Below are 14,859 nucleotides of genomic sequence, written 5' to 3' on the forward strand. Positions count from 1 at the left end.
GTAATAATAATAGAAGTGGCCATTTAATAGGAGCTGCCCTGTCGTGGTCACTGAGCTACAACTTGAGTTATATCACAAAATAGTTCAGTTCAGTTCAGTTCAGTCGCTCAGTCGTGTCCGACTCTTTGTGACCCCATGAACTGCAGTACACCAGGCCTCCCTGTCCATCACCAACTCCTGGAGTCCACCCAAACCCATATCCATTGCGTCAGTGATGCCATCCAACCATCTCATCCTCTGTCGTCGCCTTCTCCTCCTGCCCTCAATCTTTCCCAGCATCAGGGTCTTTTCAAATGAGTCAGCTCTCCGCATCAGGTGGCCAAAGTATTGAAGTTTCAGCTTCAACATCAGTCCTTCCAATGAACTCCCAGGACTGATCTCCTTTAGGATGGACTGATTGGATCTCCTTGCAGTCCAAGGGACTCTCAAGAGTCTTGTCCAACACCACAGTTCAAAAGCATCAAATCTTCAGCGCTCAGCATTCTGTATAGTCCAACCCTCACATCCATACATGACCACTGGAAAAACTATAGCCTTGACTAGATGGACCTTTGTTGGCAAAGTAATGTCTCTGCTTTTTAATGTGCTGTCTATGTTGCTCATAACTTTCCTTCCAAGGAGTAAGCGTCTTTTAATTTCATGGCTGCAGTCACCATCTACAGTGATTTTGGAGCCCAGAAAAATAAAGTCTGACACTGTTTCCACTGTTTCCCCATCTATTTGCCAGGAAACAATGTGACCAGATGCCATGATCTTAGTTTTCTGAATGTTGAGCTTTAAGCCAACTTTTTCACTCTCCTCTTTCACTTTCATCAAGAGGCTCTTTTCTTCACTTTCTGCCATAAGGGTGGTGTCATCTGCATATCTGAGGTGATTGATATTTCTCCCAGAAACCTTGATTCCAGCTTGTGCTTCTTCCAGTCCAGCGTTTCTCATGATGTACTCTGCATATAAGTTAAATAAGCAGGGGGACAATATACAGCCTTGACGTACTCCTTTTCCTATTTGGAACCAGTCTGTTGTTCCATGTCCAGTTCTAACTGTTGCTTCCTGACCTGCATACCGGTTTCTCAAGAGGCAGGTCAGGTGGTCTGGTATGCCCATCTCTTTCAGAATTTTCCACAGTTTATTGTGATCTACACAGTCAAAGGCTTTGGCATAGTCAATAAAGCAGAAATAGGTGTTTTTCTGGAACTCTCTTGCTTTTTCAATGATCCAGCAGATGTTGGCAATTTGACCTCTGGTTCCTTTGCCTTTTCTAAATACAGCTTGAGCATCTGGAAGTTCATGGTTCACGCACTGTTGACGTCTGGCTTGGAGAATTTTGAGCACTACTTTACTAGCATGTGAGATGAGTACAAATGTGCGGTAGTTTGAGCGTTCTTTGGCATTGCTTTTCTTTGGGATTGGAATGAAAACAGACCTTTTCCAGTCCTGTGGCCACTGTTGAGTTTTCCAAATTTGCTGGCATAGTGAGTGCAGCACTTTCACAGCATCATCTTTCAGGATTTGAAATAGTTTAACTGGAATTCCATCACCTCCACTAGCTTTGTTCATAATGATGCTTTCTAAGGCCCACTTGACTTCACATTCCAGGATGTCTGGCTCTAGGTGAGTGATCATAACATCGTGATTATCTGGGTCGTGAAGATCTTTTTTGTACAGTTCTTCTGTGTATTCTTGCCACCTCTTCTTAATGTCTTCTGCTTCTGTTAGGTCTGTACCATTTCTCTCCTTTATCGAGCCCATCTTTGCATGAAATGTTGCCTTGGTATCTCTAATTTTCTTGAAGAGATCTCTAGTCTTTCCCATTCTATTGTTTTCCTCTGTTTCTTTGCATTGATTGCTGAGGAAGGATTTCTTATCTCTCCTTGTTATTCTCTGGAACTCTGCATTTGAATGGGTATATCTTTCCTTTTCTCCTTTGCTTTTCACAATTTTATTTATCACAAAATAAAATCTCCTTAATTTTCTTAACTAGAAATTATGATTCCATTTTGTTGACTAAGATAGTGAAGCTCAAGTAGTTATGTAAATTATTCTTCTGTTACAATTTAGAAAGGGTTGACCCAATATTTGAACCCAAAACTGTTTGACTCTCATGGCCTCTTTAATAAGATATTTGTAAGGCTTTGCTTTTATTTGCTACCATGTAAATGCTACAGTCAAATGACACTAAGTTAATAGAGACATCAAACATATTACTGAGACTTGAGGTAAGTAGAGATTTGGGAGGACTACTTTAAAAAGCAGTCTACACTTTCCTTGAAAACATGTTTCTAAACTAAAAAAAAATCAATTATTTAATACTTATATATTAAAGAGGTTGATGTAATCTAGGAAATATAAAAGAATTCTATTTTAAAATAAATACTGAATTTCATATTCTTTCTTGGGAAGTCAAACAATGTCATTTAGGAAAAATAGGTGTTAATTAGCAGAATAATGTAAATAATCACATAGGAGGAATTTAATACCCAAATTAACAGAGATAAGATATGTTTTCTGGTCACCTCTCAAGTCTATCCAATTTTTGTTATGACAAAAATTCACTGGTGGATAAATGTGTAGCTCACTTGTACTTTTTTACTTTAATTTACTTTAAAGCTAAGATAAATAAAAGAAGGTAGGCCAGAAGGTAAGAAGATTAGAGAAAAGTGGTGATTAACTTATGGAAATTAGATGGAAAGAATAAAATGAAAAAGAAAAACATTATTATGCATGATGGGCAATAACATCAAAGTTTGATATTATTCTAAAGCAAAAAACTTGAAATCATTGGAATAATGCCCCTGTATAACCTTTTCCAAGATGAATTGAAATAGAAGCTTTGAAAATTATATTTTTTCATTGTTCTTCTCCTTGTGGCCTATTGGGCATACAATTTTTTTCTCTCCCATTTTATTCTTTCCATCTAATTTCCATGAGTCAATCACTATTTTTCTCTAATCTTATTGCCCTCTGACTCATATTTTTTTATTTTATTGATCTTACTTTGTAACTTCTAGCAACTTCTTTTGAAATGTCGGAACCACATTCTGTTTCTTTCTTCATAGTAAAGTGATCCTTTATTAGAAAAAAAGGTCATAAAGAACCATGTTTGTTTTAAACTTTGGCCTTACTGGGGATTAATACAAAATAAATTATTATGGTTAAGGGGAAAAGTTTTCAATAGTAAAATTACATATAATTTCCCAAATGTAATACATGCCACATCTTCAGTAGAAAATATTAGAAATGTCAAGATAACTTTTTTGTGAGCTTTCTAGATATGATTCTTTTATTGCTAGCAAAGCTAAAGATAACACATGAAACTAACTCTGGACAATATTGCTAACTTAGCATCTCAAAATCAAGAATGATAGATTTCTGAGAAACTCTTATGATTTTAAAAAGTGATGTTAGGTAGCATTTTTCTCAATTTCTGCACACTATAAAGAAATAAATTTAATTGTCTGATTCTGCAAAAGGAATATCATTTAAATCCCTGACCACTGAAGATTTGATTTTAAATAAAAGATTTTGTTAAATTATAATATCATAAGGTTTGGGATTCACAAATCCCAAAGAGAATTTGTGAGTCTTTTTTTTAATAAAACGGCCAAAACACAATCCTAAAATCCTAAACACGAATCCTAAGAAATTTAGGATGTGTGTGTGCATGTGCAGACTAACAACAGTAGAAGAAAAGGAAACCAATATAAGAGTAGTGAGGTAGAAAAATAATGACCTTTCAGTGTAGTTTGGCTCTGTGGTGGGGGCGGGGTGGGGGCTGAGTATGTATTTAAGAGCACTAATAGGCCTGGGGATGGAGAATAATGATCTTCCTAGTTGTAGTAAGAAGGAGACCTGAGCAGCTCCAAATCACAAGGACATGGATAAGAACAGTAGCTATAGGACTTCCCTGATGGTCCAGTGGCTAAGACTCTGCACTCCCAATGCAAAGGGCCCAGGTTCAATCCCTAGTCAGGGAACTAGGTCCTACAAGCAACAAGGAACAGTTCACGTGACACAAAAAGAGATCCACATGCCATAACTAAGACCTCGTGTAGCCAAATAAATAAAATAAAATGAAGTATAATATTTAAAAAACAACAGTGGGATACTAGGAGTTCACCTGGGGAAAAAAATAACAGGAGGGTATTTAATCTATAAATTATGAATAAATTAGCTTTTTACTTAAACACATAAGTGGCAAAATCTTTAGTTATTAGTATTGAACAAGTGGTTATTATTTATAATCAGTATCTGAGGAAACTATAGACAAGCAGATGGGCTGATGACACATAGTTAAATATACTCAAAAGATGAAATTACATAGCAAATTGTCTGTAGCTAGCAATGTGATTGGAATAAGCGTTACATTTGTGCTTGGTAAGGTCAAAGTGAAAGTGAAAGTGATATTGGAGGAGGAAATGGCAACCCACTCCAGTGTTCTTGCCTGGAGAATCCCAGGGACAGTGGAGCCTGGTGGGCTGCCATCTATGGGGTTGCACAGAGTCGGACACGACTGAAGTGACTTAGCAGCAGCGGCGGCAACAGTGTTTACACTTGGGGTCCAACAGTTGCCAGATGTTTTTCTATTCACCCTTTCTTTTGGAGTCCTCATATCAAGAGGAGGATAAATAAGAGCCTTTAAAAAGAGAATAAATAATATTCTGGAAATTTTTTAAGGTTACAGATTAACAGGAGAGTTCTGAAAAGTCAGCCGAATTATCTACTTGCTCTTCAACTATAGCCTCTTATAAACTAGCATCTTACATATTTGCAGGGAACCAGCCTTAGTTTCCTGTAGCAGTTCATTTCTCAACCCTTTAACTATCTGAAATTTCAGATTTATTTTACTGGGTTGGGCATTGTCCTTGACTCCTTTTTCTAGTGAGCATTATTTGGTAAAAACAGTTCCAATCTTAGTGCTGAGAACCCATGTGGGTCTTAAACACAGCTCTACTTTGTGACCGTGAGCAGATTCTTAATCTTGTCTGAGCCTTAGTTTCTTCATGGAGAAAAATGAGTAATAATACTTCTTGAAATTTCACAATGTTCTGGTAAGAATCAACGGGATAACTGATTTATAATCATGTAATTAAAATGTATGTGAAAGTATTTGGTGACCTACATTCTGTTAGGCATACAGACATGATTACTGTATCTCATGCACAAAAGTAAAGAAACTTCTCAATTTTGTTCTTCGCTAATGGTATGTCCTAGATGAATGATTCTACTTCTTTTCAGTGTTTTCTTACCTGTCATGTTTGTTAACTTTGAAATAATTTGTTTTCTTCTGGGGCCTCTAGTGTTTATCATGGTTTTACTATTCCTTCAGGAAAACATTTTCAGCCCTTTTCTGGCTCAAGTATCTTTTAAATGCACTGTAGTCAGGAAACTATAGTTAGTTAATAGACCTTTCCTTATTGGAATTTGTGAAGTCTAAAGGACTTCATGACTTATAAATGGTCTATTTTACCCCTAAATAAACTAATTCAATAAATGGGATGAATAAAAGCCTCTTTAAGGTTACTTAAGACTTCATAGCCTGAGAAGGCAATGGCACCCCACTCCAGTACTCTTGCCTGGAAAATCCCATTGACGGAGGAACCTGGTAGGCTGCAGTCCATGGGGTCGCTAAGAGTCAGACAGGACTGAGAGACTTCACTTTCACTTTCATGCATTGGAGAAGGAAATGGCAACCCACTGCAGTGTTCTTGCCTGGAGAATCCCAGGGACGGGGGAGCCTGGTGGGCTGCCATCTGTGGGGTCGCAAAGAGTCAGACATGACTGAAGCGACTTAAAAAAAAGGTCAAAATTTTTGATGCTCAATATCTATCTGTTATCTCTAGATAAATAGAAAAATATTTTAAAAGATACTTACTTTTACATTTTATTATATATGTGGCAAAATGGAATTTTTTTTTTCTCAATTTTTTTCACTTAATGGTATACACACACATTCGCACATGTGTGCACACACACACACTCTTTTCCCAATGATCTCTTCAGGCTCTGGTCCATCCCCAAACAGAATAATCCAAAATGAAGTTTTAGACTTTGGCAAAACATAGAAAAGATTCAGAGACCCATATGAAAGTGCAAGTTGCTCAGTTGTGTCCAACTCTTTGCGAGTCCATGAGCTATACAGTCCATGGAATTCTCCAGGCCAGAATACTGGAGTGGGTAGCCTTTCCCTTCTCCAGGGGATCTTTCCAATCCAGGGATTGAACCCAGGTCTCCCACATTGCTGGCAGATTCTTTACCAGCTGAGCCACAAGGGAAGACCAAGACCCATATAGGTTATGCTAATGCTGCTGCTGCTGCTGCTGCTAAGTCACGTCAGTCATGTCCGACTCTGTGCGACCCCATAGACGGCAGCCCACCAGGCTCCCCCATCCCTGGGATTCTTCAAGCAAGAACACTGGAGTGGGTTGCCATTTCCTTCTCCAATGCATGAAAGTGAAAAGTGAAAGTGAAGTCGCTCAGTCTTGTCCAACTCTTCACAACCCCATGGACTGCAGCCTACCAGGCTGCTCCGTCCATGGGATTTTCCAGACAAGAGTACTGGAGTGCTATAAAAGCAGTCTATTAGTAAGAAAACCGTCTGTCTCACAAATATTTCTTTTTGAACACTAAAGGAATCAAAGCACTCCGCACTCAGAAATTAGCTAATTGAGAACAGAAGTCTGCTCACAGCATCTATGCTGTTAACAGCTACTCATGTGGATATTTGTTGCTGTTCAGTTGCTTAGTCGTTGTTGCTGTTCAGTTGCTTAGTCGTGTCCGACTCTTTAAGACCCCCTGGGCTGCAGCACACCAGGCTTCCCTGTCCTTCCCTATTTCCCGGAGCTTGCTCATGTAGATATAAATAAGTTATTTTGAAACGAAAGATGAGGAAAGCTTTGTCCATGTCGAACTGTGGTGCTTGCAGGCCATTTAGGAGATAAAGATAAATAGGTCAGCACTATAGAGTTTAAAGGGGGTTTAGATTTTGCTGTTGCTGTTCAGTCCCTCAGTCTTGTCTGTTTGGAAGTATCAAATCTGGAGTGCCAGAAGGTGAAAAGTGGAGGTAATTACCCAGTTAATTGGCTACAACGAGTGGATAAAGGGCCAAGGGTGAAGTTCTGGTGTGCCCCAGTGTCAGAGAAGAGCCCTGACACAGAGAAGGAGCACTTACTCATTTATTTGACAATTACTTGTGTGTCTGCTCTACCTGGCAGGAGCTTGGTAATGGAAAGACGAAGAAGACAAAGTCCATGCCCTTTAGGATACCAGTTATGAGCAGCCAAAATAAATTAAAGGAAAATAGGAGGAAGTAGTTAAGAGGAGACATGGGAAGCAAGAGTTTCAAGTGTCACAGTGTTTAAATAAGATAAAGACAGAAAAATACTCTCATGGAATTGGCAATTAAAAAGTCTTTACTAAAAATGTTTTTGTTTTTTTTTTTGCCATTGCTGCAGGGGAAAGCAAATTGCTTAAGGTGGCTAGCAAATGAGACATGAACTAATAAATACACAGTGAGGGTAAACTACTCTTTGAAGGGGCTTAAATATTACGAACCATGAGATATGATGGGACTGAGGAAGGGGAGGAGGGCAGTGAAATACATATGGAGGTTTCCACTTAAGATGAAGAATGCAATCATATTTATGAACTGAGAGAATATTTAATATGGAGATGGAATTTGAATGTACAGGGCAATAAATGCTAATGGATGGAGCGTATTTCCCTGGATGGAGAGAAAGATGAAATCCAGAGCACTAATATAAGAGATTAACCTTGTAAACCACTTAGGAAGAGTATTTTAACGAAAAAAGGTTGGTGGGGGGAGAGAAAGATAAGTACACATGCAAAAAAAAAAGATAGAATAAATATGGGGAGGAACATGCTGGGCTGTCTGATTGAGTCTTCTGTTTCCTGTTATGTTACAAGCAAGTTTCCCCACTGAGAGTGAAGGAATGGAGATATTCCAGACCCTGAGGGAATGCAGAGTGGCTGAGCAGCTCTGTATGGCTTTTGGTGTTTGGTTTAGAAAATACTTTCTTGACATTGACCCTCAATGAGAACAGTGAACCAAAAGTTTCCACACACCCTTTGATATCAGGATTTTCTAGGGTTCACAGTATACCTCCTTAAGAAAGTATTGATCAAAGTTGAAAAAGGAGCTGAATAACGGTAGAGAGCAGCAATGTGAATGCAGTGATACAATAAAGAGGTAACTATTTTTAGGAGGCTATTTTAAGAGGTAAATATTTCAGTAACCTAGGGTTTGCACTGTCCTCAAGTTCTCAACTCCAGTGTCTCATACTAACTTGCTATTAGTATCAAAGATCCAAAGTTTGACAATGGTGCACTGTTTAAAGTTCATCACTATGTAAACATCATTTCCACTCACTGGCTTTCCAGAAGTGTTTGGTTGAGTAGCAAAAAAAGGAGAGGATGTTAGAGTCAACATGAAGAGAATGGTGAATAACCGAAGTCCCTTTCTGTGCTGCCCTCATTAATGGGTGATTATCACTGTTGAACCTTTTACTGTTGCTGGATTATCAATTATTCAAAGTGCCTATTAGTTGTGATGTTGTAATCAGTTTTTTGTACTTTTTATTTTACACATGGATAAAATTTAATGGGGAAGGAAGCAAAGATAAATGAGGAAATTATGAGTGTTAGATCTACTTTGCAGCACACAAATGAGATTAATGCTCTGAACATTTCTGTTTGTAACAACAATTTTGATGATCAAATTAAGAGCAGACAAAATAAAGCACAGGTGAAAATTTCAATACCCTATGTAGGTTAATGATAATAAATCCTGTGTGTGGATATTTTAAATTGAGATAGAGCTTATGCCACAAAATTACCCTTTTTAGGTGCAAAATTCACTGCTTTTTAGTACATGCGCATGCTCAGTTATGTCCACCTCTTTGCAACCCCATGGACTGCAGCCTGCCAGGCTGCTCTTAAGAGTCCATGGAATTTTCCAGGCAAGAATACTGGAGTGGGCTGCCATTTCCTCCTCCAGAGGATCTTTTTGACCCAGGGATCAGACCTGCATCTCCTACGTCACCTGCCTGCCAGGCAGATTCTTTTATCACTGAGCCACCTGGGAAGCCTCAAGTATATTTTTACAAAATATTTGCACTATCTGAAGAAGAATTCCCAACTTATAAAGAGTCATTCCAGATATCGCTTTTATCTCAGTCCTGGGAAACCGGTAATCAACCTCCCTTCTCTATGAGTTGGCCTATTCTGGACATTTCGTATGAATGGAATGATGCAGTGTCCTCTCATTCAACTCTTGTTCTGGTAACTTAAGTCCTTTTTCTTTTTTGCTTGGTCAGTCTGGGGAAAGGTTTGGCAATTTTATTGATCTTTCTGAAAAACTAACTGATGGTTTGGTTGATACTTTCTATTCTCCATTTCCTTTATTTCTCCTATAAGTTCAGTCGCTCAGTCGTGTCCAACTCTTTGCGACCCCATGAATCGCAGCACGCCAGGCCTCCCTGTCCATCACCAACCCCCGGAGCTCACCCAGACTCACATCCATCGAGTCCATGATGCCATCCAGCCATCTCATCCTCTGTTGTCCCCTTCTTCTCCTGCCCCCAATCCCTCCCACCATCAAAGTCTTTTCCAATGAGTCAACTCTTCGCATGAGGTGGCCAAAGTACTGGAGTTTCAGCTTTAGCATCATTCCTTCCAAAGAAATCCCAGGGCTGATCTCCTTCAGAATGGACTGGTTGGATCTCCTTGCAGTTCAAGGGACTCTGAAGAGTATTCTCCAACACCACAGTCCAAAAGCATCAATTCTTTGGCACTCAGCTTTCTTCACAGTCCAACTCTCACATCCATACATGACCACAGGAAAAACCATAGCCTTGACTAGACGGACCTTAGTCGGCAAAGTAATGTCTCTGCTTTTGAATATACTATCTAGGTTGGTCATAACTTTCCTTCCAAGGAGTAAGCGTCTTTTAATTTCATGGCTGCAGTCACCATCGGCAGTGATTTTGGAGCCCCCCAAAATAAAGTCTGACACTGTTTCCACTGTTTCCCCATCTATTTCCCATGAAGTAATGGGACCGGATGCCATGATCTTCGTTTTCTGAACGCTGAGCTTTAAGCCAACTTTTTCACTAGAGTTTATTATTTCCTGTCTCCATTCGCTTGGAGTTTAGTTTGTTCTTTTTTTCTTACATTCTTAAGGTAGATGATTAGCTAATTGATTGAGATTTTTGAGATGTTTCTTTTTTGATGTAGACATTTATAAAGGTGTTTGTAGCACTGCTTTAGCTTCATCCTATTTCAGTATTTTTTTTTTTTCATTCACCTCAAATTATTTCCTAATTTTCCTTGTGACTTCTTATTTGATGCATTGGTTATTTAGGAGTGTGATGCTTAGTTTCACATATTTGTGACTTTCCCAAATTTCCTTCTATTATTGACATCCAATTTTATTCCTTGTGGTCAGAGATTATGTGTGATTTTAATCCTTTTAAATAAATTGTTTCATGTCTAAAATATGATCTGCTTTGGATTATTCTCCATGGGCACTTAAGAATTGTTATTCTGCCATTGTTAGATGAAATGTTTCATAGGTGTCTATTAGGTCTAATTGATTAATAGTATTTAATCAAGTTTTCTATATCGTTGATGATTTTCTGGGATGCTTGTTCTATCCATTATTGAATGTGAATTATTGAAGGTTTAACTATTATTGTTCAATGTCTAGTTTTCCTTTTAATTCTGACAGGTTTTGCTTTATATGTTTCCCTTATTAGATGCACATATGTTTATACTTGTCATATCTTCTTGATGGGTTGCTCATTTTATCATTATAAAATCTTTCTTCATATCTAGTGACACATTTCTATTAAAGTCTATTTTGTCTGATATGAGTAGAGTCACTCAACTCTTTTCTGATTATTGCTTTCAGGATATATCTTTTGCATTCTTTTTAATTTTTATTTAAAATTTTTATTGGAGTATAGTTGATTTCTAATGTTGTGTTAGTTTCAGGTATACAGCAAGAGAATCAGTTGTACATATACATATTAGTTCAGTTCAGTCAGTCTCTCAGTCGTGTCTGACTCTTTGCGACCCCATGAATCGAAGCATGCCAGGCCTCCCTGTTCATCACCATCTCCCGGAGTTCACTCAGACTCATGTCCATCGAGTCCTTGATGCCATCCAGCCATCTCATCCTCGGTCGTCCCTCTCTCCTCCTGCCCCCAATCCCTCCCAGCATCAGAGTCTTTTCCAATGAGTCAACTCTTTGCATGAGGTGGCCAAAGTACTGGAGTTTCAGCTTCAGCATCATCCCTTCCAAAGAAATCCCAGGGCTGATCTCCTTCAGAATGGACTGGTTGGATCTCCTTGCAGTCCAAGGGACTCTCAAGAGTCTTCTCCAACACCACAGTTCAAAAGCATCAATTCCTCAGTGCTCAGCCTTCTTCACAGTCCAACTCTCACAGCCATACATGACCACAGGAAAAACCATAGCCTTGACTAGATGGACCTTAGTCGGCAAAGTAATGTCTCTGCTTTTGAATATGCTGTCTAGGTTGGTCATAACTTTCCTTCCAAGGAGTAAGCGTCTTTTAATTTCATGGCTGCAGTCACCATCTGCACTGATTTTGGAGCCCCAAAAAATAAAGTCTGACACTCTTTCCACTGTTTCCCTGTCTATTTCCCATGAAGTGATGGGACTGGATAGCATGATCTTATTTTTCTGAATGTTGAGCTTTAAGCAAACTTTTTCACTCTCCTCTTTCACTTTCATCAAGAGGCTTTTTAGTTCCTCTTCACTTTCTGCCATAAGGGTGGTATCATCTGCATATCTGAGGTTTTGATATTTCTCCCGGCAATCTTGATTCCAGCTTGTGATTCTTCCAGTTCAGCATTTCTCATGATGTACTCTGCATATAAGTTAAATAAGCAGGGTGACAATATACAGCCTTGATGTACTCCTTTTCCTATTTGGAACCAGTCTGTTGTTCCATGTCCAGTTCTAACCGTTGCTTCCTGATCTGCATACAGATTTCTCAAGAGGCAGGTCAGGTGGTCTGGAATGCCCATCTCTTGAAGAATTTTCCACAGTTTATTGTGATCCACACAGTCAAAGGCTTCGGCATAGTCAATAAAGCAGAAATAGATGTTTTTCTGGAACTCTCTTGCTTTTTCCACGATCCAGCAGATGTTGGCAATTTGATCTCTGGTTCCTCTGCCTTTTCTAAAACCAGCTTGAACATCAGGGAGTTCACGGTTCACGTATTGCTGAAGCCTGGCTTGGAGAATTTTGAGCGTTACTTTACTAGCATGTGAGATGAGTGCAATTGTGCAGTAGTTTGAGCATTCTTTGGCACTGCCTTTCTTTGGGATTGGAACGAAAACTGACCTTTTCCAGTCCTGTGGCCACTGTTGAGTTTTCCAAATTTGCTGGCATAGTGAGTGCAGCACTTTCACAGCATCATCTTTCAGGATTTGAAACAGCTCAACTGGAATTCCATCACCTCCACTAGCTTTGTTCATAATGATGCTTTCTAAGGCCTACTTGACTTCACATTCCAAGATGTCTGGCTCTAGATCAGTGATCACATCATCATGATTATCTTGGTCGTGAAGATCTTTTTTGCATAGTTCTTCCGTGTATTCTTGCCACCTCTTCTTAATATCTTCTGCTTCTGTTAGGTCCATACCATTTCTGTCCTTTATCGAGCCCATCTTTGCATGAAATATTCCTTTGGTATCTCTAATTTTCTTGAAGAGATCTCTAGTCTTTCCCATTCTGTTGTTTTCCTCTATTTCTTTGCATTGATCGCTGAAGAAGGCTTTCTTATCTCTTCTTGCTGTTCTTTGGAACTCTGCATTCAGATGCTTATATCTTTCCTTTTCTCCTTTGCTTTTTGCCTCTCTCCTTTTCACAGCTATTTGTAAGTCCTCCCCAGGCAGCCATTTTGCTTTTGTGCATTTCTTTTCCATAGGGATGGTCTTGATCCCTGTCTCCTGTACAATGTCACGAACCTCATTCCATAGTTCATCAGGCACTCTATCTATCAGATCTAGGCCCTTAAATCTACTTCTCACTTCCACTGTATAATCATAAGGGATTTGATTTAGGTCATACCTGAATGGTCTAGTGGTTTTCCCTACATATACATATACATATACATATAATCTATTCTTTTTCCCATGAAGGCAATTACAAAGTATTAAGTAGAGTTCCCTGTGCTATACAGTAGGTCCTTATTAGTCATCTATTTTATATGTAGTAGTACATACATCCGGAGAAGGCAATGGCACCCCAATCCAGTACTCTTGCCTGGAAAATCTCATGGACGGAGGAGCCTGGTGAGCTGCAGTCCATGGGATTGTGAAGAGTCAGGCACGACTGAGCAACTTCACTTTCACCTTTCACTTTCATGCATTGGAGAAGGAAATGGCAACCCACTCCAGTGTTCTTGCCTGGAGAATCCCAGGGACAGGGGAGCCTGGTGGGCTGCCATCTATGGGGTCGCACAGAGTCGGACACGACTGAAGCGACTTAGTAGCAGCAGCAGCAGCAGCAGTACATTATGTCAATCCATCTCCCAATTTATCTCTCCTCCCACCACTTATTCCCTGGTAACCATAAGTTTGTTTTTGATATATGTGACTCTACTTCTGTTTTGTAAAAAAGCTCATCATTCTAAGATTTCATGTGATATCATATTTGTCTTTCTCTAGTTCACTCAGTATGACCATCTCTAGGTCCATCCATATTGCTGCAAATGGCATTGTCTTGTTCTTTTTTATGACTGAATAGTATTCCATTGTATATATGTACCACCTCATCTTTATCCATTCCTCTATTGATCAGCATTTAGATTGCTTCCATGCCCTGCCTACTGTAAACAGTGCTGGAATGAACATTAGGCTGCATGTATCTTTTGAATTATGGTTTTCTCCAGGTATATGCCTAGGAATGGGGGGGTCATATAGACCAGTGCAACAGGATAGAAAGTTCAGAGATAAAGGCCTATGAAAAGTGGTTAAGAAAAACAAAAAAGAACTTACAAGTTACTAATATTAGCAATGAGAGATAGGTGATGACTACAGATCCTGTAAACGTTAAAAGTATAAAAAGGAGTCCCTTTTCTACCACAATGCTCCCCTCCTGCTGCTGCTTCTCTGACCTGTGGAGCTATCCCCCTGCCCTTAGAAATCATGATGCTCTCCTCCATTTTGGAACTGGCTCTTAATTTTTGAATAGTGTGTAATATTTAGGGGATTTTGCTAGAAAAATCTAAAGAGGAAAGGCAGGACTACCAAATTGGAAATTTCCTGGGCATTTGTGGTAGATTTAAATGGCCAGATTCCCCATTTCTATACATACACTCATTTGCAACATGCCTTTGCTTCTTCTCCCACCCAGACACAGAACCTGTTTCTCCATCCGTTGCATCTGGGCTTAGCCATGTAGCTGCTTTGGGAAATGGGGCATTCACAGAGATGACAAGCAGCAGCTTGCACACTGGGGCTTACTCTCTTGTGTTCTTGCTACTGCCACATAAATAAGCCTGGGCTAGCCCGAGGGATGATGAGAGACATGTGGCCTAATGATCCCTACCACTCCAGCCAACAACCTGGCAACTGCCAGATATGTCTGTAACGCTGTCTTAGGTCACCTAACCTCTAGCTGACCCATCAGCTGACCGTGGATGCATATGCCAACCAGACAGAGATCAGCCAAGTTAGACCAGACCAAACCCAGTCAACTAATCATGAGTTAATCAAACTAGTTTCAAGCCATGAAGTTTTGGGGTGGCATGTTATGCAGCAAAAGCTAACTGCAGGTGCTCAGTTGTGTCTGACGCCTCATGAACCCTG

The 14,859-nt window shown here is 39.5% G+C and overlaps 1 non-coding gene across 1 annotated transcript; it reads left to right on the forward strand.

The window, feature by feature from the left end:
- Positions 1-3,901: 3,901 nt before the first annotated feature.
- Positions 3,902-3,974, forward strand: TRNAG-CCC. The gene has a single exon. It is a non-coding gene; the product is annotated as a tRNA-Gly (tRNA).
- The last annotated feature ends 10,885 nt before the right edge of the window (positions 3,975-14,859 follow it).

The sequence above is a fragment of the Oryx dammah genome, unplaced genomic scaffold (genome assembly GCF_014754425.2).
Source record: "Oryx dammah isolate SB20612 unplaced genomic scaffold, SCBI_Odam_1.1 HiC_scaffold_4, whole genome shotgun sequence".
NCBI classification, from domain to species: domain Eukaryota; kingdom Metazoa; phylum Chordata; class Mammalia; order Artiodactyla; family Bovidae; genus Oryx; species Oryx dammah.